Source organism: Electrona antarctica (genome assembly GCF_951216825.1).
Source record: "Electrona antarctica genome assembly, chromosome: 2".
NCBI lineage: Eukaryota > Metazoa > Chordata > Actinopteri > Myctophiformes > Myctophidae > Electrona > Electrona antarctica.
In genome coordinates, this window is record NC_136807.1 from 14,528,987 (window position 1) to 14,554,641 (window position 25,655).

Below are 25,655 nucleotides of genomic sequence, written 5' to 3' on the forward strand. Positions count from 1 at the left end.
TCATTCCCTACTTGGATACTAGCACAATCCATCGGTTGGCTTTAGGCTGTGCAGACAAAATGGCTGCCTAACCCTTCTATCGTTAATGGCTTTTCTGGGGATATAATCAACGCTATTGAGGATATAATCAATGCTATTGAGGATATAATCAATGATATTGAGGATATAATGAAAGTTATTGAGGATATAATCAATGATATTGAGGATATAGTCAACAATATACTGTAGCTCATTGAACCAGGCAGTTAATTTCCATTCATTTCCACTGTTTCGCTCCTGTGACTTCAGAGATAAGCACCGGCATACTTTGTCGCATGAAGTGTTGTGCACCGAAAATAGCAGATCTACAAGCGCGGTGAGCTTGTAGATCGGCTATATTTAGAGCATAAATTATTGGCGGGCGACATCTAGCAAAGTGTTGTGATAATTATTACCCTCAGATACATTTGTAATACAGTCGGTTTCAATTAAGATTTAATTATGAAGCAAATGACCTTCATACAACTCACTTATAATCTCAACAGATATGTACTTTAATGCACCGTATTATAATTATATATTTATAAATGTACTTTAATGCTCTGGTTTATAATTACAAGGAGGGAGAGACACTTCAGAAAATTGCAAATCGTCTCCGTGCTTCAACGAGCCATCAACCCCGGAGACATCGTCTAATTATTACAGTGGATTAACATTAAAGTGGAGACTGTTTTTTTTTCTTCATATCAATTAAGCCTTGAATAGTTTTTTTGTTTTTCTAACAATCCTGAGATGATTGAAGGGGCAAAACCATATTTAAAGCAATGACTTTGAACCACATGGATCATCAGTGATTAAACACTTTCCCTCCCATTTACGAGTTACACGAGTTATGTTTTCATTGTTTAATTCGCGTTTTTAATACGTTTTACGACTTTTCCATCGGACAGAGTGGGATAGGTGACGCGTTCGGATGACGTCACCGGAAAACATCTGTCGCATGGCATGCAAAGGGTTCTGGGAAATTGAGGCCCAATGCATTCCAATGGCGGCGGTGGCGTGCAGCGGGCACGCTCCTCCTCCACTCTGTTGTTGTTGATCACCACACTATTTTTCAACACTACGACAAAGGATCACACCATTTTAAAGCGGATTTTCATGAAAAGGAACGATGATGTCGGTTCTTCAAAGGTTAGTGAAATCTAGTCTGTCAACGGGGCATTGCGATTAATTCATTCCGCAGTCAAACTGTAAACACTGTGAGAGTTGTTTTGGGTCATTGGGGATTAAAGGTAGGGTAAGTGATGTTTTGGTTAACACAAAACGTTTTTTGTTAAAAGGTTAGTTAAATCACTGTATTCTGATGCTATGCTCGTTGCTATAGTAGGGTAAGTGATATGTTTTGGTTAACACAAAACGTTTTTTGTTAAAAGGTTAGTTAAATCACTGTATTCTGACGCTATGCTCGTTGCTATAGTGTTTGTTCAGTAACCGGGGTCTCCCTGTCTCTCCAGCTGTTTAATGAACAGAACATAAATTTTCAGGCATAGGTGCCAAACATTTCAGCAAATCAGAGAAAGTAGCCATTTATCAGCCTAATTTTAAAGTGTTCCAGTTCCAATTTTGCCTGCTCATTTCTTTGTGTCATCATATGTCATGTACACTAACTATATAGTGTGACTCTATTTATAACACACACGCATGCACGCACGCACGCACGCACGCACGCACACGCACACACGCACATGCACACGCACACACGTCTATTATCAGGTGTAATCTCAGACCTCCATCAACGATCAATGATGCGGCAGGAAGAGCAGACAAGAGCAATCGATGCCTGTTAGCAAGAACGCTACCACACTTTGTACACTTATCACTTTCTTACGCATGCACACGCGCGCACACACACAGCCTGCACTGCTTGGTTCACACGGGTGTGTTTTTTTGTGCGTTTGTGTGTGCGTGCTGAGCAGATAGTGTGAACCTGCATTCACAGTTATTGTAAATCCAATTAACACCCCGTTAGAAAAAGTTTCTTTGTTTCCTTGAAACAAATTAATTGTGCAGGTCTGGAGACAGTGAAACATTATCATCTGTCTACACAGCAGAGGAATTTAATTTACATATGAAATGAGACTCTATACCGACCACTGTGATGTGACTGTGTGTGTGTGTGTGTGTGTGTGTGTGTGTGTGTGTGTGTGTGTGTGTGTGTGTGTGTGTGTGTGTGTGTGTGTGTGTGTGTGTGTGTGTGTGTGTGTGTGTGTGTGTGGTGATGTGAAGACAGTTTCACTGTCAGAAAAGGCGTGTCTTCAATAAAACATTAATCATTAGTGGAACAAATGGTCTGTCTGTCTGTCTGTCTGTGTCTGTCTGTCTGTCTGTCTTTCTGCCTGCCAGCCTGCACTGCCTGTCTCACTGCCATCTGCCCCACCCCAACAATCAATTGAGGAGTGTTACTGTGTGTGTGTGTGTGTGTGTGTGTGTGTGTGTGTGTGTGTGTGTGTGTGTGTGTGTGTGTGTGTGTGTGTGTGTGTGTGTGTGTGTGTGTGTGTGTGTGTGCGCGCGCGTGCGTGCGTGTGTAGGTCGTACTGTGTAAAAAGACTCAATCAATAAAACATTCATTAAATATTGATCCTCAACATGAGAAGGAACCACTGGTGGAAAGTAACTAAGTACATTTATTTAACTACGGTACTCTACTTAAAGGGATACTTCACTATGCAATGTTATCGTCTACCCAGGCTTTTGTGTTTCACCCCAGACAGTTTTTAAGTTGCTCGATTCAGTATTTAGATATTTGACATTCATTTGATCAGACACATGCCCCCCTTCCTTTAAAAAAAAAAACATTGTAACTTCAAACTCCATTTTTAACCATATGTTAGACTCCATGAAAACACACGTCTTTGGTTCTGGAGAGTGATATTGTCCTTCTGTGTGTGTGAGGAGACCGTGTTTTTAGTTTTTCTTAATTTATTTGTTATAATTTTCTTTACTTTACGATGTGATAAATAAAGATGTCACCTACCTATGTGGACATGTTAAAGATGCTCTAGAAATATGTTACATGTGGACGTGTTAAAGATGCTATAGAAAGAGGTTACCTACAGTATGTGGATGTGTTAAATAAAGATGCTATAGAAAGATGTTACCTACCTATGTGGATGTATACAAGATGCTATAGAAAGATGTTACCTACCTATGTGGATGTATATAAGATGCTATAGAAAGATGTTACCTACCTTAAAGATGCTATAGAAAGAGGTTACCCACCTAGATGCTATAGAAAGATGTTACCCACCTAGATGCTATAGAATGATGTTACCCACCTAGATGCTATAGAAAGATGTTACCCACATAGATGCTATAGAAAGATGTTACCCACATATATGCTATAGAAAGATGTTACCCACATAGATGCTATAGAAAGATGTTACCCACATAGATGCTATAGAAAGATGTTACCCACCTAGATGCTATAGAAAGATGTTACCCACATAGATGCTATAGAAAGATGTTACCCACCTAGATGCTATAGAAAGATGTTACCCACATAGATGCTATAGAAAGATGTTACCCACATAGATGCTATAGAAAGATGTTACCCACCTAGATGCTATAGAACGATGTTACCCACCTAGATGCTATAGAAAGATGTTACCCACATAGATGCTATAGAAAGATGTTACCCACATATATGCTATAGAAAGATGTTACCCACATAGATGCTATAGAAAGATGTTACCCACATAGATGCTATAGAAAGATGTTACCCACCTAGATGCTATAGAAAGATGTTACCCACATAGATGCTATAGAAAGATGTTACCCACATAGATGCTATAGAAAGATGTTACCCACCTAGATGCTATAGAAAGATGTTACCCACCTAGATGCTATAGAAAGATGCTACCCACCTAGATGCTATAGGACGACGCTGGTCAGATGTTTGGAGGATGGAGATGACCGTCACTGGACACGTTGATGGGAGGGCTGACCTGAGGACGACACAGAGAGACATTGTACTTGAGTATTTCTACGTTGATAGGCTACTTGCATTGTACTTTTACCTCAGAAAAACATCGGAGCACTCTTTCCACGACTACACTTCACGATATGCATATACTGTACACAAGTATACGTATACGCAGGGCTTCAATGGTTAACAGAAAAACCTTATTATTATTATTATTATTATTGCTGTTGTTGTCGTTGTCGAGAATGTGTCATGGCAGGAGAAAATGATATGATAAATGAGAGACATCACACAACATAAATGTTGACATGTGTTAAAATGATCAACTTCATAATGAGGCTGTCACTGATATGATTGTACAGGACAGAATACAGTCGTGTTAGAATACAGTCGTGTTTACAGAATACAGTCGCGTTTACAGAATACAGTCGCAGCATCCAACAGTCACACAGAATCCTACTACTACAGTCATGTTTGATGGTTATTTTATAGCAAGGCTCAAAGTCAAACACTCACACATTCAATCCATTATTATAGTCTTGGTGACAGACTGACATTCAGGCATTGTGGCTTATTAGTAGGACTAATAAATACATTGTAATGCTGCATTGATCTTCAACCACGACCCGACTTACAGACAGACAGACAGACAGACAGACAGACAGACAGACAGACAGACAGACCATAAAACAGATCTAATCTGTAGTATCAGACAGTCACCATCCACCAAAACGTCAGACTCACTGCCATCCAGCGATCCGTTCAGTGACAGATGATCCAGCTGACAGAATGTCTCATTTAAACACAACCTTTTTTTTATATATACCATTTTGTAATAAAGTGAAAATGGAACACAGACAGACAGACTGAGGAGGAGGTGGAAGAAAAAGGAAAAAAAAAGGTTTTTTATGGTAAATACTAAAGGCTTTAAAATACTCTGCAGCTTTCAGCAGCCATGCTGGCAGACACAGATAAGCTGGAAGAGGCAATTCACAGAATCACAGGTAATATTGTGTTACTGAAGAAATGCCTTCTCTTCCTTACCCCCCTTAAGCCCTTTCACGTTTAAATTGATTGGGTCAATATCCCTGCAGCTTTAAATTGATATGGTCAATCCAGATCACACATCCGAACAATGAGGGTAAACTGTGAGCAGACGTGATCCTGCAAATCCTCCGTGAAGCATGTTGAAGTTCTTAACCAATAAAGACCTGGAACGCAGCTGTGTCACCTGACTCACCTCATATAGCTTTTAACCACTTTAACCGTTATTTTAAACTTTAGCTGTTAAAAAATAGCAGATCTACACGCTTGTAGCGCTGCACTAGCTTGTAGATCTGCTATTTTTGAAAAATCGTGAAAATGTGGTGCAAATATTTGAATATATATTCTTTCACAGCAAATGTTTTTAACTCAAATGTGTGCTTCTGGGGGGTCCCTGGAACAACACATTTTGAGATGGGAGTGGGGGCCAAATACTGATAATACTGGGAGTCCTTGACATGAAAAGGTTTGCGCACCACAGACATAGAAACATACGTTTGTTTTCAGTAAACTGTCAGGATTTAGAAGACATTTGTAGAATCAGTTCTCAGGTCTCAATGTGTTAAACAACATAACAGAGACGTATTGATATAATATTTACACCGCCACTTTCTGCCTGCAGGCCCTGAAAGAATAGGATTTCACACCACAGACAGCATTATACTTTGAGGAATGAAATTATATGGGAAAGTTTCACTGCAAGTTTGCAAAGCAGCTGTGTTGACTAAGGCTGGAAATAGCCCATTCACGAGCTCATATGTTCTGTTTACTGAAGAGACGGTGTGTGTGTGTGTGTGTGTGTGTGTGTGTGTGTGTGTGTGTGTGTGTGTGTGTGTGTGTGTGTGTGTGTGTGTGTGTGTGTGTGTGTGTGTGTGTGTGTGTGTGTGTGTGTGTGTGTCGTGCGTGCGTGCGTAATATCTACAACAGGTGCCATAAACACAGTGGAATAAAGCTTCAGTTATTTCTAATAACGACAGAGTATCTTATCAAATGATACAGTATCTTATCAAAAGAATGCAGTATATCATCCATGTCCATTCATATTTCTGTCACACCGGGCTATTTTTATTCACCTTGATGAGAGATTTAAGATTTAAGATTCATAAGACTCTGCCAGGATTAAATATTCATCATGACCCAGTTATATGGAGATAGAAGACTATTATGAAACAGGGAGAAGATGTGGAGGACAACATCTACTGCAGGATTTAATGCACATAATCCACACATTTAATTATGGATAAATTGCATGTGCATTTGAATTTAATTATAAATCAATAATGATCTCTTTGATCTGTCGTTATGTAATCCAATCAGCAGATGAGAGAACACACATGTCCTGACTCAGACACATAGGGCCCTATTTCCCATGTCTTAAGTACCAGGTCTTATGACTTAACTTAAGACCTGGAGGCGTGGCCAATGCTATTTGGCCGTTTTGAGTGGCCTAACAGCATTGGCCACACCTCCAGGTCTTAAATGAATCCTGCCCAGCCCTCTAGGCGGGATCGTGAGGCCAGTGCCAGAGAAATGCATGAAATAAGCAAATAAGAAGAGCCACATCCACTCGACCCGGAAGTGATAGCCCTCCATATCTGTAGTCTAGCATCACTCCAGCTGTGTAGGCTACTAACTAGATGATATTTATTCTTAGCGCGACCTCTGAGTAATGTTTTATTAGGCTCTAAACATGGTACTTTATCCCATTCTGAGCACAAAAACCACTAATGACCGTGTGCATGGGCGCGTGCACCGATGATCGGGATGTAGGCTGTTTAAGTCATAAGACCTGGTACTTAAGACACGCAAAATAGGGCCCATAATGTTTTTATGTTCTCTCATAAATTAAAAGAGAAACATAAAAACAAATTCTATCATAAATTGTCATAAATGTCCTGATTTGTCGTCAGAAGCGTGTTGTGCAAACGTAGAGAAAACAGTGGATCAGTGGTGAAGTCCCTGCCCACCACCATGGAGGTTGTGGGTTAGAATCCTCCGCGGTGTGTCTGGCTTTGTCGAGTGTCTATGCGAGCACAACTGGCCCGTACGTGTTCGGGGGAGGGAAGCTGGGCAGGGAGGAGGACGCTATATGTCATGTACTCCATGGGCTGGGGGACGGGGCCTGTCAGCGGCAGGAGTGTTGGACGGGAGGAGTATTTGTCCTCCTGGTGGGGGCTCCTCACTGACAGGTGAGTCAATAGGATAGGACAAATTAATAACAGATGCTTCTCGTCATGGTTAAAATTGTGTTGGAGCTACCCTGCTGTCCACAAGGCAGCCCTTGTTGGTGATTATTGGATATGTACGGCTGTCATGCTGCAAGTTGAGTCAGTAGTATACAGCGACAGCGACAGCGAACAGCAACAACACACATACAGCGACAACACACATAAATGTGCGTGCAGGAGGAATCGACTAAACGGTTAATCAAGTGTGTTTTGTTTTTCTATTATTATATATAAATATTGAACCAATGAAAAGTAACAGATTTGGACATACGTTACAATGTTTCCACCTGAGATGATATTTCCAGCTTGAAGGTTTGCACAGTACAGTGCAACATGTATATACTATCTCCACAGTGTGTGGATCATTCTTATTTCATGTTGAACAATACAGAAGTGTGGGAGCCACTCCGAGCCAGCCTTCACACACACAGTGTGGCTCATTAATATTTCATACTGTACCGCATGAACCCAACCACAGCCATTTCTTCATCTTAACATAAAATGACTGACATTTCCGACCGCGGCCAAACGTGGCCCAATTAATTATTCACATACCATTCAAAGGATTTCCTGCAGAAAAAAAAGGTAAGAGGGCCGAAGAGAGACAGATCAAAACCTTCACTTCAAAGGCTTTTTGAGAGGCTCTGGAATCCTCTTATACATTTTGTTATTAACTAAATATTTATCCCATGATTCTTTCACCCATTGTCAATTATTGTCTAATGTAATCATGGGTGCAGCACTCCCTCTGCCAGCCTGGGGAGAGAAACGGACTGACCTCATGCTTCCTTCTATGCATGAGGAGTGAGCAGGGCGCTTCTTTTCACCTGACAGAGGGGAGGCAGTATAGCAACCAGGATTATGGCATGTTTTTTGTGAGCGTACGTATCCTAGGGGACACAGAGAGAACATGCAAGCTCCACACAGAAAGGCCCGTTCGCAAACCCCAACCTGATGACACGGAAGAGAGAACACGCACCCAGCGGGAATCGAACCCAGGACCTTCGAGCTGTGAGGCGACAGTGCTACCAACTGTGCCACCGTGCCCCCTTCACTCTATCCATTAGTGATGTCTGCATGCTGGACATGCTCCACGTGTCCTCTATCCATTAGTGATGCCAGCAGGCCTGAGTTACTGTCGTGGCAGAGACTATAGTTCCACCCTTGTCTGTCCCTGTGTGTCCGCCCGTCCGCTCGTCCGTCTGTATACAGCTAGGACTCTATGGGCTCCATTTTCGTCACCGCTAAACCCCGTATCCCTAAACTTCTTTGCCTTTTTTACTATTTTTAATAGTTACAATGGCCAGTCTACAAGCTCACAACGTGTCAATGTAGATTGGCTAGTTGAACTATTCAAAAATGTTTTTCAAAATAGTAAAAAAGGCAAAGAAGTTTAGGGATAAGGGGTTTAGCGGTGAATAAAATGGAGCCCTATTTTCGTCCATGCTAAACCCCTTATCCCTAAACTACTTTGCCTTTTTTTGACTATTTTGAAAAACATTTTTGAATAGATAAAATAGCCAATCTACATCGACACATTGTGAGCTTGTAGATTGGCTAGTTTAACTATTAAATAGAAAAAAGGCAAAGTAGTTTAGGGAAAAGGGGATTAGCATGGACGAAAATAGAGCCCCTAATCTCCGGCACCGTTGGACCAATCAGTGTGAAACCATGCACAAGCACAAGCACAAGCACACACACACACACACACACACACACACACACACACACACACACACACACACACACACACACACACACACACACACACACACACACACACACACACACACACACACACACACACACACACACACACACACACACACACACACACACACACACACACACACACACACACACACAAAGGGGCCAATCAGATCATACTGATCAATCAGATCATACTGATCTGATGGGCTCCTCTGGCCAATGGGACACCAAGCAACGGCAAAGCTGCTCTCTGGCCAATGGGAAGGGGAGAGGCAAATATCCCTGGCAGCCACGCAGGCTGCAGAGTGCAGACACAGAGCAATGCAGCAGAGAAGCATGCTCACACTCACGGGTTGACGGGGACAACGGAGACAGCGCACGGAAACAACGGCCGCGAGGCGCGAGGTTGTGGCACACAAACATACACGTTATAAAAATAATAATCATACTAATATGGGGGAGGGGGGGGGGGGGGGGACACAACGGAGAGAGCACACGCAAACAGCGGCCGCAAGGCGCGACTCGAGGTTGTGACACACAAACATACACGCAATAATCATACTAATATGGGGGGGCACACAACGGAGACAGTGCTTCTTTCACCTGACAAATATCACTATGTGATGATTTCTTGTTTTATATTACTCCTAAAGATTTTTGTCCAAACATCACGCAAATCGGTACACATTATCTCTATAGAGCGTCGCAGTCACGCCCCCTACCATGGCCCAGGAAATGAATCCCAATGCATTTTTCCCATAGACATTTCAAAAAGTATTTATTTAAAGACGGTTACGCCACGGACAAAGCCAACTCGAGTCGTGACAACTCATGACAACACAAACAATATTTTGGACCAAACAAATAATTACAAAGAAGAAAAACAACAAAAAAAGTGTTGTAACCTGCCGTTTTTTTCTTCTTTCTAATGATTTGTTCGGTCCAAAAAATTGCTGTGAAGCTTTGCACGCACATTCCAACTACTCAACTGCTCTGTGGGTCTGTCTGTCTGTCTGTCTGTCTGTCTGTCTGTCTGTCTGTCTGTCTGTCTGTCTGTCTGTCTGTCTGTCTGTCTGTCTGTCTGTCTGTCTGTGCTACAAGTCACACTCAGGACTGCAGTGACTAAAACGTGTGTAGCCTGAGGTGCACGCAAGCGTGCGTGCACACACACACACACACACACACACACACACACACACACACACACACACACACACACACACACACACACACACACACACACAGGCACACAGATACAGGCAGAGCACGAGGCAGAGCATCAAATACAAACCAAGGACATTTCACACAAGTCCCCTGGTCATGTACTGTTCTGTCTCTTGAACTGACGCATGCACACACACATGCACATGCAAACACACACACACACACACACACACACCACACACACACACACACACACACACACACACACACACACACACACACACACACACACACACACAGTGTGTCACACACACACACACACACACACACACACACACACACACACACACACACACACACACACACACACACACACACACACACACACACACACACACAGACACACATAACTGATGAATGATGCATTCATGCTGCAATGTACTGAACCAAACTCATACACAACCTACACGATATGTAACTTGGCCTAAAATATTGTCTGTATACATTCATGAATCCACGCAAAGCCGCTGACCGGCTGTCTGTATTGAGCAATTGAGCAAACAACCCTTGGGCTAAAAACGGCCATAGCCACTTGCCCAAAATTGCCCAAAATGTGCTGACCTCATCACATTTGTCATGACGGCTATATCCGTTTTAGCCTAAGGAGTCTTTTTTTGTGCAAAACTAATGCTTGGAATGCATTCAGAATCATGCAAACCCCCAAGTTTTACATGTCACATGCTACTTAAAGCATAATACATTTAGACATTTTTGTCATTTTTGTCAATGGTATAGTCACATATAAACCCCTATAGGAGAGACGAGGCATTCTTTCTGCCGCGCTAACAGGCTAGTGAACGGGAAGCTAATATGACCGTAGAGAGAAGCGTATGGTGGCCGAGAGTCCGACTGAAAAATTAAATTCTCCCCTCGCCTGATATCATTGAGGATGCGCTAGGACGTGTACACACGTCCAATGCATGCGTCGGTTGGATTCCCTATGACGTGTGGACACGGCGGATGGACTGAAACGGTTAAGAGGTCATTACAGGAATCTATGAACACAGGAATCTATGATTGCAGGAATCTTATTACAGGAATCTATGCGGGAATGGATGAAAAAACACATCTAAATGCTTTATATAATACGCTCTGAGATGGTATATAGCGCTTTTTCTCAAATTGGGGTCCCATTTCAAGGACGTGTGGGGGTCCCCAGACCCCCAAACGTCCTTGAAATGGTTCCCAGCAAAAGGAGAATCAGTTGGAACACGAATAATCTTTATTTTTGGCTATGAGAATGGCACCAATGTGCCATTTTCAAAATGCGTAGAAAGAATCTTAGCAAATCTTCTCTTATGGGGGTCCCTGGCACAGGGTCTTTTCAGACAGGGATCCACGGCCAAAAACGTATCAGTTTGGGGGTCCTCGCCATGAAAATGGTTAAGGAGCACTGTTTTACAGAACGTGACAATGAGAGAATGAGATCATTTGGATCAAGATAAAAACATTACTCTCCTTTAAGACCAAACTCTATTACTGTCTGCACTACAGTGTTACATTAGTACTGTTTTATGTCAGTTTTTCTCCTTCACGATCGCAGGAGAATATGCAAGTCAGATGTTTTTTGCCTGCCTGAGAGAGACATCGCGTCTTACACATTAATCTCGAAAGTACCTTTCTGTGACATTCTTTTGTTAGGTGGATTTTAAGAGGTAAACTCAGTTGGTACAACGACATGGTTTCCGTAATTATGCTGTCATGAGCTGCAGCATTGGTTACACAAACCTTAGCATTCTGCTGCTGCACATGTTTTCATCCAAATGGTAATCAGCTGAACGTCTCTATCAGAATAGTTGTAAGCAGGGGTCGTCGCCATTGGCATGTGGTGGACATTTTTGTCAACATTCCATTTTTGCCATGGACATATACAGTACAAAATTAGTGGACAATAATATTACCAGAAACACATGAATAGATTTCCATAACAGGTCTGTAAACTCTGAGAGTGTGCAAATGGAACCAAATGGACCCTTACGGGTAACGGGAATACTCTCAGAGTTAAGGGGGTCTTTGCAAATAAAACATTAAGAAAACCATTAGTACTACGGTAGACTATAGTGGACTTCTAATGTGCCATAGTGATTGTCGTACAAATTCTGAAGAAACATGGAGACTTGACATTCAGTATTAAAGTGGGTGTTATAATCAAAATAAGAACATTATAATGGTGTGTAAAACAAAATCACACCACAGACATGACCAAGTCTTTGCCATGGACACATGGGTATGTTTGTCCGTGTCACGGGGGTGCCAGAGTGGGCCTGCCACCCTCAGTTTATGTTTTATGTGCAGTTTCACTATATAAAAGATGTGTGCCCCCTCCCGCCATTTTCAATTGCTCCTGCAGAGGCTGGTAGAAATTAACATGTTCCTGTTGAACAGTCTTTTCTTCATGGAGTGACAGTTGAACAATGAAACGCCGAATGAATCAGAGAGACAAACTCTTCACTCTGACTCACTGTGAGTCCACTGTGACTACACTGACCTCCAGTCACTGATGATGTCACTGATTATGTCTATATAATCAGAGCCATAGAGTAACACAGAGTTACGACATTGAGGGGGGGCAGAAAACAGCCTGGTCACGTGGTTCATGTACTCGTGCGAGCCCATAGACTCCAATGTATTCCGTAAACTTCCGGTTGTCCCCTTTTGAAGGGACAAAGGGGGACAAACCAACAGAAGTCTATGTAGAAGAGTCTGGCCCCATGAAGTGAACTAGGCAACTTAGGTAAATCTCTAATCCAGGTTGCCCCTGGAGGTTGCACCCTAACAATTTGAGTGCAAATTTTAACTACAGTGCAGAATGGATCTGAAACAAGACACAGAAGACTTAGTAAATCTGCCCCCTTTCTTCCTGTAATGACCAATTCTTCATAATGACTTCTTTGTAACCCAATTACTTTTCTTTTTTTACTTGGCACTTTTCTTGGCACAATCCTACAATTTCTTAGATGTTTAGCAGACACTAGCTTATTAATTTCAGAGTTATTTGAGTAAGATCAGACTAAATCGCACAAAAAGAAGATGAATACAGGGCAAAGACAAAGTACCATAAGTAGGATAGCAGCCAGGTCAACCTCAAAGCTAACATAGGCTCTAAACAATGTGCTATTATCAAAATAGCATTCTTAGCATTTGTGGACAGGACATATCAAATTAAGTAAGACACGACCAACCAAACAAGACCAGTGACTGAGTGAAGCAACACATCTATCAAACAACACGGCACAAAGCCATCCTGTCCAAGGCCTATCAGTCAATGGGGCAGGTCCTCGGGCCCATTGTGCATCAAGGACATCATTACACAACATCCCTGGTTGCTTGTCCTTCACTCGGTCTCTGCCTGTAGCCTAAATGCAGCTAAAGAATTCTAAACAAACATCCAAGGCCTCCCAGTTTGTTCAATATCGAAGAGAAATCTTCTGTCTGAAGGCAGTCGTCCTCAATGTAAGTCCAACTTCAGAAACTGCCTACCCCTGGGACACGGTGGCACAGTTGGTAGTGCTGTCGCCTCACAGCTAGAAGGTCCTGGGTTCGATTCCTGCTAGGGACGCTGTGGGTGCTGGCGGCGTGTCTCCTCCTCCGCGTCATCAGTGCCCATACCCGAGGCGGGGTTGGCGAAAGGGCCTTTCTGTGTGGAGTTTGCATGTTCTCCACGTGTCCCCTAGGGTAGGTACCCTCACAAAAAACATGCAGTAATCCTGGTCTCTAAACTGCCCCTCCCTGGCCAGCCGGGGCGCCTGATGGAGGGGAAAGGAACTGGTTGGAATAACGTGTTCCTTCCACGCGCTACGTCCAACCAGGGAAACTCCCCCCTGTCAGGTGTAAAGGAGCAACTTGGACACTCAGGCATGAAGGAAGCATGAGTTCAAGTCCGTTGCTCTCCCCATGTCCCCCATATATGGGGACTAGGTTGGCGGAGGGTGTGTAGAGGATCACATTAGATAATTGACACAGGGGTGAAAAATGGGTTACAAAATCGTGGGATAAAAAAAAGAAAAAAGAAACCCCTCAGGAAGGAGATCTCTGGATGTTAAACTAGGAATGGAAATGAAATGAAATGAAATGATTACTATATTTACCCAGGGTATCTGGGCTAAGCTCAAGAACTTGTTTCCAGCCAGGCCCTGCTCATAGAACATTTCATCGTAGTGGTTCAATGCCTTGTTCAAGGGCACTTCAGCGGTGGTAATTTTAACGTGTCGGACCGCTGATTCGAACTGGCGACCTTCCGGTATCAAGACCGCTCCGCAATCCGTTCGGCCACCGACCTGGACGACCTGGACACTCCATGACTCCAACATGCCGAACTGAGAGATACAAGAAATCACCAATCCCATATACGTGTGCAGACTCTTAAATGATAGTGGATTTTAGATTTGTGTTTTGGGTTATTGGATTTTTAGTTAGGCAATTGGCATTTTAGATTTAAAGTTTTATATTGAAATCAGCAAAAATAATTTAGTTATTTTAAATGCACCTGTATTTTAAAACATCTGTGATCATGCTGAAAGCTGAATAAACATAAACATCTCAGAGCTTACCAGTAAATATCAGGGTTCTCAACCTTCAAGAGGAGAATATTAGCTGGTGATAAAGATATTCAATTCTATTGGAGGTCGATGTTCTTTCACAGCGACTAAAAGCATGAAGGTATAGGGTTAGGGTTGTGAATGTATACACCTATGAATCTTTGATGTGAAATACTCGTGTGGTTTATTCATTCAAGGCCCACGCACTGCAAACATATTTAGAGTCTGAAAGCAAACCAAGATAAATAAATAAGAAGAAAATATCTAATATGCTCTTTAGAAGTCTTCCCTGGATCTGTGAATAACAGAACATATGTACTGTCTATTAATTAATGTTAATGTGCGTCGACCTAATGCTTTATTGATCAGACAGACAGTGAATATATTAAACATAATATAATTATCTAGGTCTATCATCAATGTATGTAGGTATATATTATCATCAATGTAATATAGGGGCGGCAGTGGCTCAGGAGGGTAGAGTGGCCGGATGGTGAACCATGAGGATCCCAGTTCGATCCCGGGCTCCCCCAGAGTTAGTGTCGTAGTATCCTTGAGCAAGACACTGAACCTCTAATTTCTCCCGATGTGCAGGTTGGTGCCTTGCATGGTTTCATGTGGTTTCAGTGTATGAATGTGTGTGTGAATGGGAGAATGTAATGCACAATCTACTGTAAAGCACCTTGGATAAAGAGCGTACCTATTTACACACACCTCGACAGTGGGTGCAGGGCCAATAAGGCAATCATGGGAGGAGGTAGGGCCCGCACACCATTCTTTTGGTAAAGAATTACTTCATTGAATAAACGACATTTCGATCTTAGTAGATATTCGTCAGGTCAGTATACAGATGCACACATGTTTCATCACTTTTATACAATCCCCAAAGATTGAGTCCCCCCCCGCTGTGTGCCACCCCCACAATGCAGAAGATACTTATATAATATATATATACCATTTACACCGAATACATTAAATGTATCGAGGGAATAAGGCATGGACTAGAAGCTACAGAAAATGTCTCATTTCATTTTCTTGATTCAGACCTTTTGGAGACATGGTTTGTATATATAATAACTTTCACATCTAGGAGGTTGTCTACATTGCCACCCCTTCGTGGTGTCTTTCCTGACATGCTCTATTCCTATATACCTTGTTGTGCTTCTGCAAAGTGCACAGCTATGGTTTGTGCTGGTCTTTCATGCGTATGTTGCTTCTGTGTGCTGCAATTCTGGTCTTCAGACATCTGGTTGTCTTACTTGCCTTACTTTTAGTCTAGTCATCTGAAAGGTTTTACGTTTAGTCTATAGTTTTAGCCGACAGTTGTCTACTAAAATGTATTTTTGGCATTTATACTCAGCTGTGTGCTGAAAATAGCAGATCTACAAGCTATAGATCGGTTATTTCCGGAAACATAAAATGACTAGTCTTAGTTCTAAATGGATCTCGTCTCCACTCACTCACTCTTTTCATTTTATAGTTTAGTTTATATTTAGTCCTAGTTGTATACATCATAGCTTAGTTTTGATAGTGAATAAAAGGTAGTGGACCAAAACAGTTGTAGTTCCCAGAACACACACACAGACTGAATCACAGTCACAGCACCATGTGTCATGTTGATACTAACTGGATGCTTAACGCAGCCAGCGTGTGTTTGTGTTTGTGCGCGCGCGTGTGTGTGTGTGTGTGTGTGTGTGTGTGTGTGTGTGTGTGTGTGTGTGACATTCAGAGCCAGCAGCAGACACACACACACACACACACACACACACACACACACACACACACACACACACACACACACACACACACACACACACACACACACACACACACACACACACACACACACACACTTGGCTGAGCGGTCGGCTCTCAGCTTGTTTGAGGCTCACAGGACCAGATGTCTGCTGTCCTAAAATATTATTTGTAATACATGACACATACATAGCAGAGAGCTGACTTCTGTGTCCTTCATTAAATATCATTTATAATACATGACACTGTACATATAGAGAAGAGTCGCCTCTGTCCTTAATAAAATATTATTTAATAAATGACACTGTAAAATAAACGTGGGTGAAATTCACCCGAACACCTGCCTGTAGAAAATAACAGGGATGTGGGCATGGAAACAAACCTACCTTCTATGTTGTCACTGAGCATCATGAAGGTACTGAAAGACCCACCCACCTCAGACATAAGCAACATTATGGTATTTACAAAAATATAATTGTCTGGGTGAAAATCAGCCGGGTTCAGTGTTCTATAGGATTAACTGAAGACACTCTATTAAATCCTGTAGGCCAGCTGTATGCAATCATCGCTGCGGTGTCAAGCTGCGCTTAATGTGACACCGCAGCATTTATTGTGCCCAGTGAGGGCAGCGATTTGTCTACAGGGCAATGCTTCTCAAACTGTGCCCAGCCTATAGAGTTGTTTATAGCAGTGGTTCCCAAAGTGGGGTCCGGGGACCCCCAGGGGTCCTTGAGAGAGTTCCAGTGGGTCCCCAGCTAAATGATAGTTTGGAACCAAATTGACCCTTATGGGTCTGTAACTCTGAGAGTGTATACATTTATGACATTTATGACATATATTTTCATTATCATTTGGGGGGTCCTTGACATGAAAACGTTTGGGAGCCACTGGGCTACAGGGCAATGCTTCTCAAACAGCAAATGTAACACATTACATTTGCTGAACAGTAACAGTTTTAGGACATACAACGTTTCTACATGACATGTGTTTGTGCGTGCGCCTGCATGTGTGCGCTGCAGCAGAATGCTGCATTGAGCTGCATAATTAATGTGCAGGGGGAGGGGCTTAAGGCAGGGAGAACTTGGAGCAGGAATCCAGCCAATCAGAGTCTGTTCTATTCCCGGCTTGGCTGGCACACACACACACACACACACACACACACACACAACACACACACACACACACACACACACACACACACACACACACACACACACACACACACACACACACACACACACACACACACACACACACACAGGTTCATGTTTATGTGACCCGATAATTATCTTTGTAAAAACAACGTGCTGTACCAAGCCAAAACTGTATGAATCAAATCAAAGGATTAAAATACCAAGCAAATGTCAGCCAACACTGATGTGCGTGCGTGCGTGCATGCGTGTGTGCGTGCGTGTGCGCACGTGGCGTGTGTGTCTGTCTGTCTGTCTGAGGCAGCATTTGTATCTTTTTTTCCCTTTGCTTTCATGCCTTTATTGATAGTACAGTATGGTGACAGGAAATGGTCAGAGAGACGGGGAGTCGACATACAGCAAAGGTCGTCGGGATCGGGACTCGAACCCACAACACGCAGGTGCCCGGACCGCTACGCCATGCAGCGGCCCGGGGCCTGTCCACACAGTATTAATACATTGTATGGAACGTGAATAATATAAAATGATAAGAATATATAAGAATAAGAGTACAAATGGTGTCATCATGTTAATCCTTATATTTACATTATAAATATGATACATGCATGGTGTTAACAGTTCTAGTGCCGCTAATTGTTTGATCCAGTGTTCCGCCGCTGCATAATACGCTATTCCCGCTATTTGTTTAATGCGTTTAATTCTCTGTTTTAAAATAATTAAAAAGAAACAGCGCATTTATCTGGGACCTGATGACGAGGCTGTCGCGTTATGATGATGAAACCGGAAATCAAGTCATCATCTGGGCTGCTAGGGCTTCTGGGAAATTGAGCCCAATGCAAGTGGACGGGGGGTTTGTTTGGACTACAACTTGCTCTGCACTGTGGTTTCGTTTCGCATTGTCATGGCCGCTGGTGCGTCGGATCATAACAAGACGACGGACCATTTTTTACATGGGGTGTGGCGTCAAAGTGTTAATGATACTTACAGGACAAACTAGTCAAACACCAGCGGTTTCAGGACACACCTTGTTTGCTCTCCTATTGCGTGCGTGCGTGCGTGCGTGCGTGCGTGCATGCGTGTGTTCAGGTCAGGTTTCAAATCAGCTGGTAGATTGATATCAATGAGTTTAGTTTAGTTTAGTTTAGTTTAGTTTAGTTTAGTTTAGTTTAGTTTAGTTTAGTTTAGTTTAGTTTAGTTTAGTTTAGTTTAGAAAGACAGGGTTTAGTTTAGTTTGTTGGAGCTATGTGTGTACAGCGTAAGGAGGAAGTCAAGCGGAATGGCGGAAGGCTCGCTGCGTCGCTGTCACTCAAGTGACTACTGGCCAACCACAGCGCGTCCTTTCCGGGACTTATCAATTCAATCCAAAGTGGCTTTATTGGCAATGAGAAAACAAACGTCTACCTGGCCTACCGAACGTCTGCTTCCGTGACATACACGGAAGCTTGGCAAGCTTCCACTATGCTTCTGCCATGCTTCCGCCATGCTTCTGCCATGCTTCCACTATGCTTCTGCCATGCTTCCACTATGCTTCTGCCATGCTTCCACTATGCTTCTACCATGCTTCCGCAATGCTTCTGCCATGCTTCCACTATGCTTCTGCCATGCTTCCACTATGCTTCTGCCATGCTTCCACTATGCTTCTACCATGCTTCCGCTATGCTTCTGCCATGCTTCCGCTATGCTTCTGCCATGCTTCCGCCATGCTTCTGCCATGCTTCCACTATGCTTCTGCCATGCTTCCACTATGCTTCTGCCATGCTTCCGCTATGCTTCTGCCATGCTTCCACTATGCTTCTGCCATGCTTCCACTATGCTTCTGCCATGCTTCCGCTATGCTTCTGCCATGCTTCCACTATGCTTCTGCCATGCTTCCACTATGCTTCTGCCATGCTTCCACTATGCTTCTGCCATGCTTCTGCCATGCTTCTGCCATGCTTCCACTATGCTTCTGCCATGCTTCCGCCATGCTTCTGCCATGCTTCCACTATGCTTCTGCCATGCTTCCGCTATGCTTCTGCCATGCTTCCGCTATGCTTCTGCCATGCTTCCGCCATGCTTCTGCCATGCTTCCACTATGCTTCTGCCATGCTTCCGCCATGCTTCTGCCATGCTTCCACTATGCTTCTGCCATGCTTCCACTATGCTTCTGCCATGCTTCCACTATGCTTCTGCCATGCTTCCGCCATGCTTCTGCCATGCTTCCACTATGCTTCTGCCATGCTTCCGCTATGCTTCTGCCATGCTTCCGCCATGCTTCTGCCATGCTTCCACTATGCTTCTGCCATGCTTCCACTATGCTTCTGCCATGCTTCCGCTATGCTTCTGCCATGCTTCCACTATGCTTCTGCCATGCTTCCACTATGCTTCTGCCATGCTTCCGCTATGCTTCTGCCATGCTTCCACTATGCTTCTGCCATGCTTCCACTATGCTTCTGCCATGCTTCCACTATGCTTCTGCCATGCTTCTGCCATGCTTCTGCCATGCTTCCACTATGCTTCTGCCATGCTTCCGCCATGCTTCTGCCATGCTTCCACTATGCTTCTGCCATGCTTCCGCTATGCTTCTGCCATGCTTCCGCTATGCTTCTGCCATGCTTCCGCCATGCTTCTGCCATGCTTCCACTATGCTTCTGCCATGCTTCCGCCATGCTTCTGCCATGCTTCCACTATGCTTCTGCCATGCTTCCGCCATGCTTCTGCCATGCTTCCGCCATGCTTCTGCCATGCTTCCACTATGCTTCTGCCATGCTTCCGCCATGCTTCTGCCATGCTTCCACTATGCTTCTGCCATGCTTCCACTATGCTTCTGCCATGCTTCCGCTATGCTTCTGCCATGCTTCCACTATGCTTCTGCCATGCTTCCACTATGCTTCTGCCATGCTTCCACTATGCTTCTGCCATGCTTCCACTATGCTTCTGCCATGCTTCCACTATGCTTCTGCCATGCTTCCGCTATGCTTCTGCCATGCTTCCACTATGCTTCTGCCATGCTTCCACTATGCTTCTGCCATGCTTCCACTATGCTTCTGCCATGCTTCTGCCATGCTTCTGCCATGCTTCCACTATGCTTCTGCCATGCTTCCGCCATGCTTCTGCCATGCTTCCGCTATGCTTCCGCAAAAGCTTTCCGCCTATACACACGCCCTAGAGTCGAAGGAGGCGACTACATTTCTACGTATAGAAATACGTATAGACCCGTATAGACACGTATAGACCCGACGAGCGGCCCGTAAGAAAATCTCCCATTCATTTTCCACATAGACATTTCAGAAAGTATTTTTATAAAGACCTTTAAGCTTCCTGGGTAGGGTTCAACACTTTTGTTTTTGTTTATTGTCATGATTTCTCAGGAGCTGAGTTGGCTTTGTCCGAGGCTTAAAGGTCTTTAAATAAATACTTTGTGAAAAGTCTATGGGGAAAATGAATGTGAAATTCTCTTCCGGGCCGCTCGTCGTTCTGAGAGGGGGCGGGACTGTGACGCTCTATGGAGGAAACAGCATGCTGCATAAACAGGAAAGAGAAGATATAAACAGGAAGTAGGTGTGGGAGCCAGCCTTCCACACACAGTGTGGCTCATTAATATTTCATACTGTACCACATGAACCCAACCACGGCCATTTCTTCATCTTAACAGAAAATTACTCACATTTCCGACCACGGCCAAACGTGGCCCAATTAATTATTCACATTCCAGTCAAAAGATTTTCTGCAGAGAAGAAACGTAAGAGTGCCGAAGCGAGACGGACCAAAACCTTCACTTCAAAAGGCTTTGTTGTTGATTGTTTTGTTGTTGTTTGTTGTTGTTTTGCAAAGTTAGCATTTTTTAATTGGTTGGTATAGCACCAACCTTTGGCAAATGGTTATGAGTTTTGTGACTTTGCCGTTTGGCAGCGTGATTTCTTTCTACGTCCGATTTTAGACAGAGACCCGCCCTTGGTGACGCCCCGCGCGTCTGATTGGCCAGAGCTCGTTGTTGTCAATGTCAGAAACAGTCAGAGATGGCGGCGCCCTGTGACAGATGATGACTTGATTGATTTCATATTATTATTTATTATTATGCTTCCGCGGCTTTTCGTTCTGTGTAAACTACAACAAAGGCTTACCTTTTATCGGGGACGGCGACAGATACATTTTGGCGTTTTAATATTATTATCGCTAACGTTTTAATATTATTATCGCTAAGCTTCTCACTACTTCCTCTACTCTACTTCTGACAGCAGCAGCATAGCTAGCCAATAAGAGGGTTCGCGGCCAATCAGAGGCAGGCGGGCCGCACGGGGCGTCACCAAGGGCGGGTCTCTGTCTAAAATCGGACGTAGAAAGAAATCACGCCGTTTGGCATAACCCTCGAGAGTTTCGTAAAAAACGACTGCACGTTGAGGCGATGCAGAACTGCAAAAAATAAAAAAATACGGCAGAAGAAGTAAAAAACTAACAAAACAAAAAGCTAAATATGTGGACAGTCCACTCCACACACTGGATGTGGTTGCCAGTCTGAGCAATGCCTTTGTGTCCTTGAGCAAGTTATATAATGAAGAGTACAGAATGTTTGATCTATTATGTAAGTACAGAGAGGTTCCCTCTACTGTATATTATGAACATTGTGTCCGTTATATTTTTATATTCCAACTATGAGTCACAGGCAGCTCAGAGATGAGAGGAGAGAATAAAACATGCCTGGAATGTCACAGCTATACAGTCTGAAAGGAATGCCATCTCTACAGAGACTCTGCTTCTCACATCCTCCCATTTATCCTCAACAATGTGGGAAACTTTGGCCACATTTCAGGCCTTTTATGTAACGTTAAGCACACGTCATATTTTAGTTTAAAGGGAGAAAACGTGACTGTTTTTTATATTATCTTTTATATAAGAATAATAAAGACACAAATAACCGGGACCTAAAAGGGTTCAAATGAATTATTTTACATTTCATGTCAACTTTAATTCTTTATCTCCATAATGAACAGAATGCTCTAAAAGTTTTAATTCAGACTCCAATAAAAAGGCGGACATTAATCACTCAAAACCCTATAGCAGAGCATCTGTCTAGATACCTATAGGGCCAAAATTGTTCAACTAGCCGATCTACATCGACACACTGTGAGTAGCAGGGGTATTCAATTAGATTAGGCCGGGGGCCACACCTGTAAAATTATTGTGTGTGGGGGGCCGCACAGTGTGCGCACGAAGCGTGAAAATGTGTGGGTTCTCAAAATGCATTTTGTGCTCAAACACGAAGATTTATGTATATTTCCGTACAGTAATGAGGATAATATGTCTATACAGGTATACGTATATGCTACCTTAGAATAGATGTAGGCCTAGACCTATTTGACAGGGCATAAACAGCATTGCTTTGACATTAATGGCCATCAACGAGCACCAGCTGGACACACACACACACACACACACTGCTGTGGGCAGTTCAGAAACCCGTCCACCAGTGACATCATCGTTAGGAAAATGTATTTTAAACACGAAAACACAAAAATGTTTAGATTTGTATTATCGTGAGAACGATGGCTTCCATTTTCGCATTACAACTTTTCAGGAATAGAAAGCCTGCAGTTTCTATTAGCTTGGATTCCCCATCGATGATGTCACTGGTGGACGGGTTTCTGAACTGCCCACAGCCCTCCTATGAGACACAGATAGAGTAGGACAAAATTGTTCCATTTTATCATGATTATTAGTGAGGACCTATTATATGAAGATATAGGTTGAAAAGTGGTGAAGTGGTCCTTTAAGGACCTTAAATCAGTAATCTTTAATTAAATTAATTATTTTAAGTAATCCTTCATTCTTAATCCTTTATTTTCGGGGCGTGTCATAGAACCTTTAAGGATTACTGTCATTATGGTAATCTCACACTTTATATCGCACACACCATACCTGTAACTTTCATTAGCCCTCTTATTATTCCCAGAGGCTATATATGAAAATGTTTAGTTTTTTTAAGTTTAGGGACGCAAGGAGGAATATGTGGGTACATACAGTACGTGTATCTAATGTGTCTCTGTCCAGAAATTCAAAAATTGTGGGTGGAAGTTAAGAACCAAATATCAAATATCAATAATCCTAGGGTGTAGGATTGAACTTAATGCCCTACAATGTATCTTGGGTTTATAGTACTTTATACCCAACGACAGCTGAATTAAACAGAGAATCCTTAGTATGCTATGGTACTGTGTACATGGTTGTCAATATTACAATGTTGGCGGAAGGCAATATATATATATATATTGCCTTGTAATATGCTGGATTACCACCCAAGGAGAGGGGACCACTGAGCCACTGGGCCCGGAATATGGATGCTGTTTACAGGTCACGCCTCTCGGTGTTTTCAGAGCGATACACATCTCATTCAACACACGTTTGTTCTACACACGTTCTACACACTCAGCATAATATCACCAGGAACCTCTGTCACGCATCCACGATGATGAGCGTTATCATAGAGACACACACACTATTTATTATAGAGATAACATAGAGTATGTCATGTCGTTTTTATAATGTGAACATTGTTGTAGAGATAAGTTACACGATGTGTATTTGTGTAATGCTGTAATTAATACAAGATAAACAAGCTCACAGAACAAGCTTCTGATTAATTGAAAATGGAGGACCCTGATTGAAACAAGTCTTATAGTACTTTTCCTGGTTATATCCTCACAGTAGCAGTTTCTGTATTCCGAATCAGAATATCAGAATATCTTTATTGTCATTGTAAAAGGCAACAAAATGTATTGGCAATCCAGCTCAAGTGCATTAAAAAAAAAAAAAACATCTATATATTGACCTGTACTTTCTATTGAACTGTACCCATTCTACAAATTTCAATCAATCAATCACAATGTGTCATGATGTGTTTGTTTTGAGCTTGTAGATCGGCACCAGTTCACCCAAATGTTCATCCATAAATGGTAAATGGTGCATCTATAAAGCGCTTTTATCCAATAAGGCGCTTTACACAGCTTCACACATTCACACACCGATGGCGGATGCAAGGTAGCAACCTGCACATCGGGAGCAATTAGAGGTTCAGGGCCCTATTATGCGTGTCTTAAGTACCAGGTCTTATGACTTAACTTAAGATCTGGAGGCGTGGTCAATGCTGTTTGGCCACTCAGAATAGCCAAATGGCATTGATCACGCCTCCAGGTCTTAAGTTAAGTAATAAGACCTGGTACTTAAGACACGCATAATAGGGCCCTCAGAGTCTTGCTCAAGGACACCTCAACAGTAACTCCGAGGGGAGAACGGGATCTCGGGTTCCCATCCGACCGTAGCCACTGCTACCCCATTACACCATGATTCTCAGAGCCTCTAGAGCTGTGGTTAAACCAGCATGGCAGCCAGACAAAGACATTTCTCCAAATCTCATTTATTTGAGCCGCCTGAAGGCTCTGGGTCTGTTCCTAACCCTATCCATACAGACTAGGGCCCTATTTTCGTCATTGCCTTACGCCTCATCCCTAAACTTCTTTTTCCTTTTTACTATTTTTTTATCTACAAGCTCACAGCATGTCGATGTAGATCGGCACGGGTATAGGCAGTGACAAAAATAGAGCCATGTCTGTTCCATCACACAATAACACAACATCCAACAATAGTACACAACACAATAACACAAAACAATCACACAATCACACAACACAAAACAATCACACAACACAAAACAATCACACAGCATAATCACACAGCCATTACGTTTGTAATCCATGTCTGCAGAACCGTTTGACCGAGCAACTTCAAATTGGCCACACACGTCCGGACCCGAGGGAGTGCAGTGTCCGACATGAAAAATGGCATGGTAACTCCAGCCTGGCAAATTACACACACCTGTCCCATTCATCCCCCACACCTGTCACATTCCCCACACCTGTCATTTGAGTACTTAGTAAGTCTACTTTCCACAGCCAGTTTGCACTGTTCACTAATGTTGTAGTCAAGTGCACGTAAAGAGAGTCCAAGTCAAGACCAAGTCCGAGGGGAAGGAGGGTCTGAGTCAAGACCGAGACCGTCCGGAGGCGAGACC

At 43.0% G+C, this 25,655-nt stretch overlaps 1 protein-coding gene across 1 annotated transcript in view; it reads right to left on the reverse strand.

Moving 5' to 3' along the window:
* The window catches only part of LOC306941921 (synaptotagmin-1-like), a gene marked incomplete at its 3' end in the record, with an annotated part of 103,443 nt that overhangs the window by 75,097 nt on the left and 2,691 nt on the right, over positions 1-25,655 (reverse strand). The window contains exon 2 of the mRNA XM_079527559.1: positions 3,903-3,983. The remainder of the gene's footprint in view (positions 1-3,902; positions 3,984-25,655) is intronic.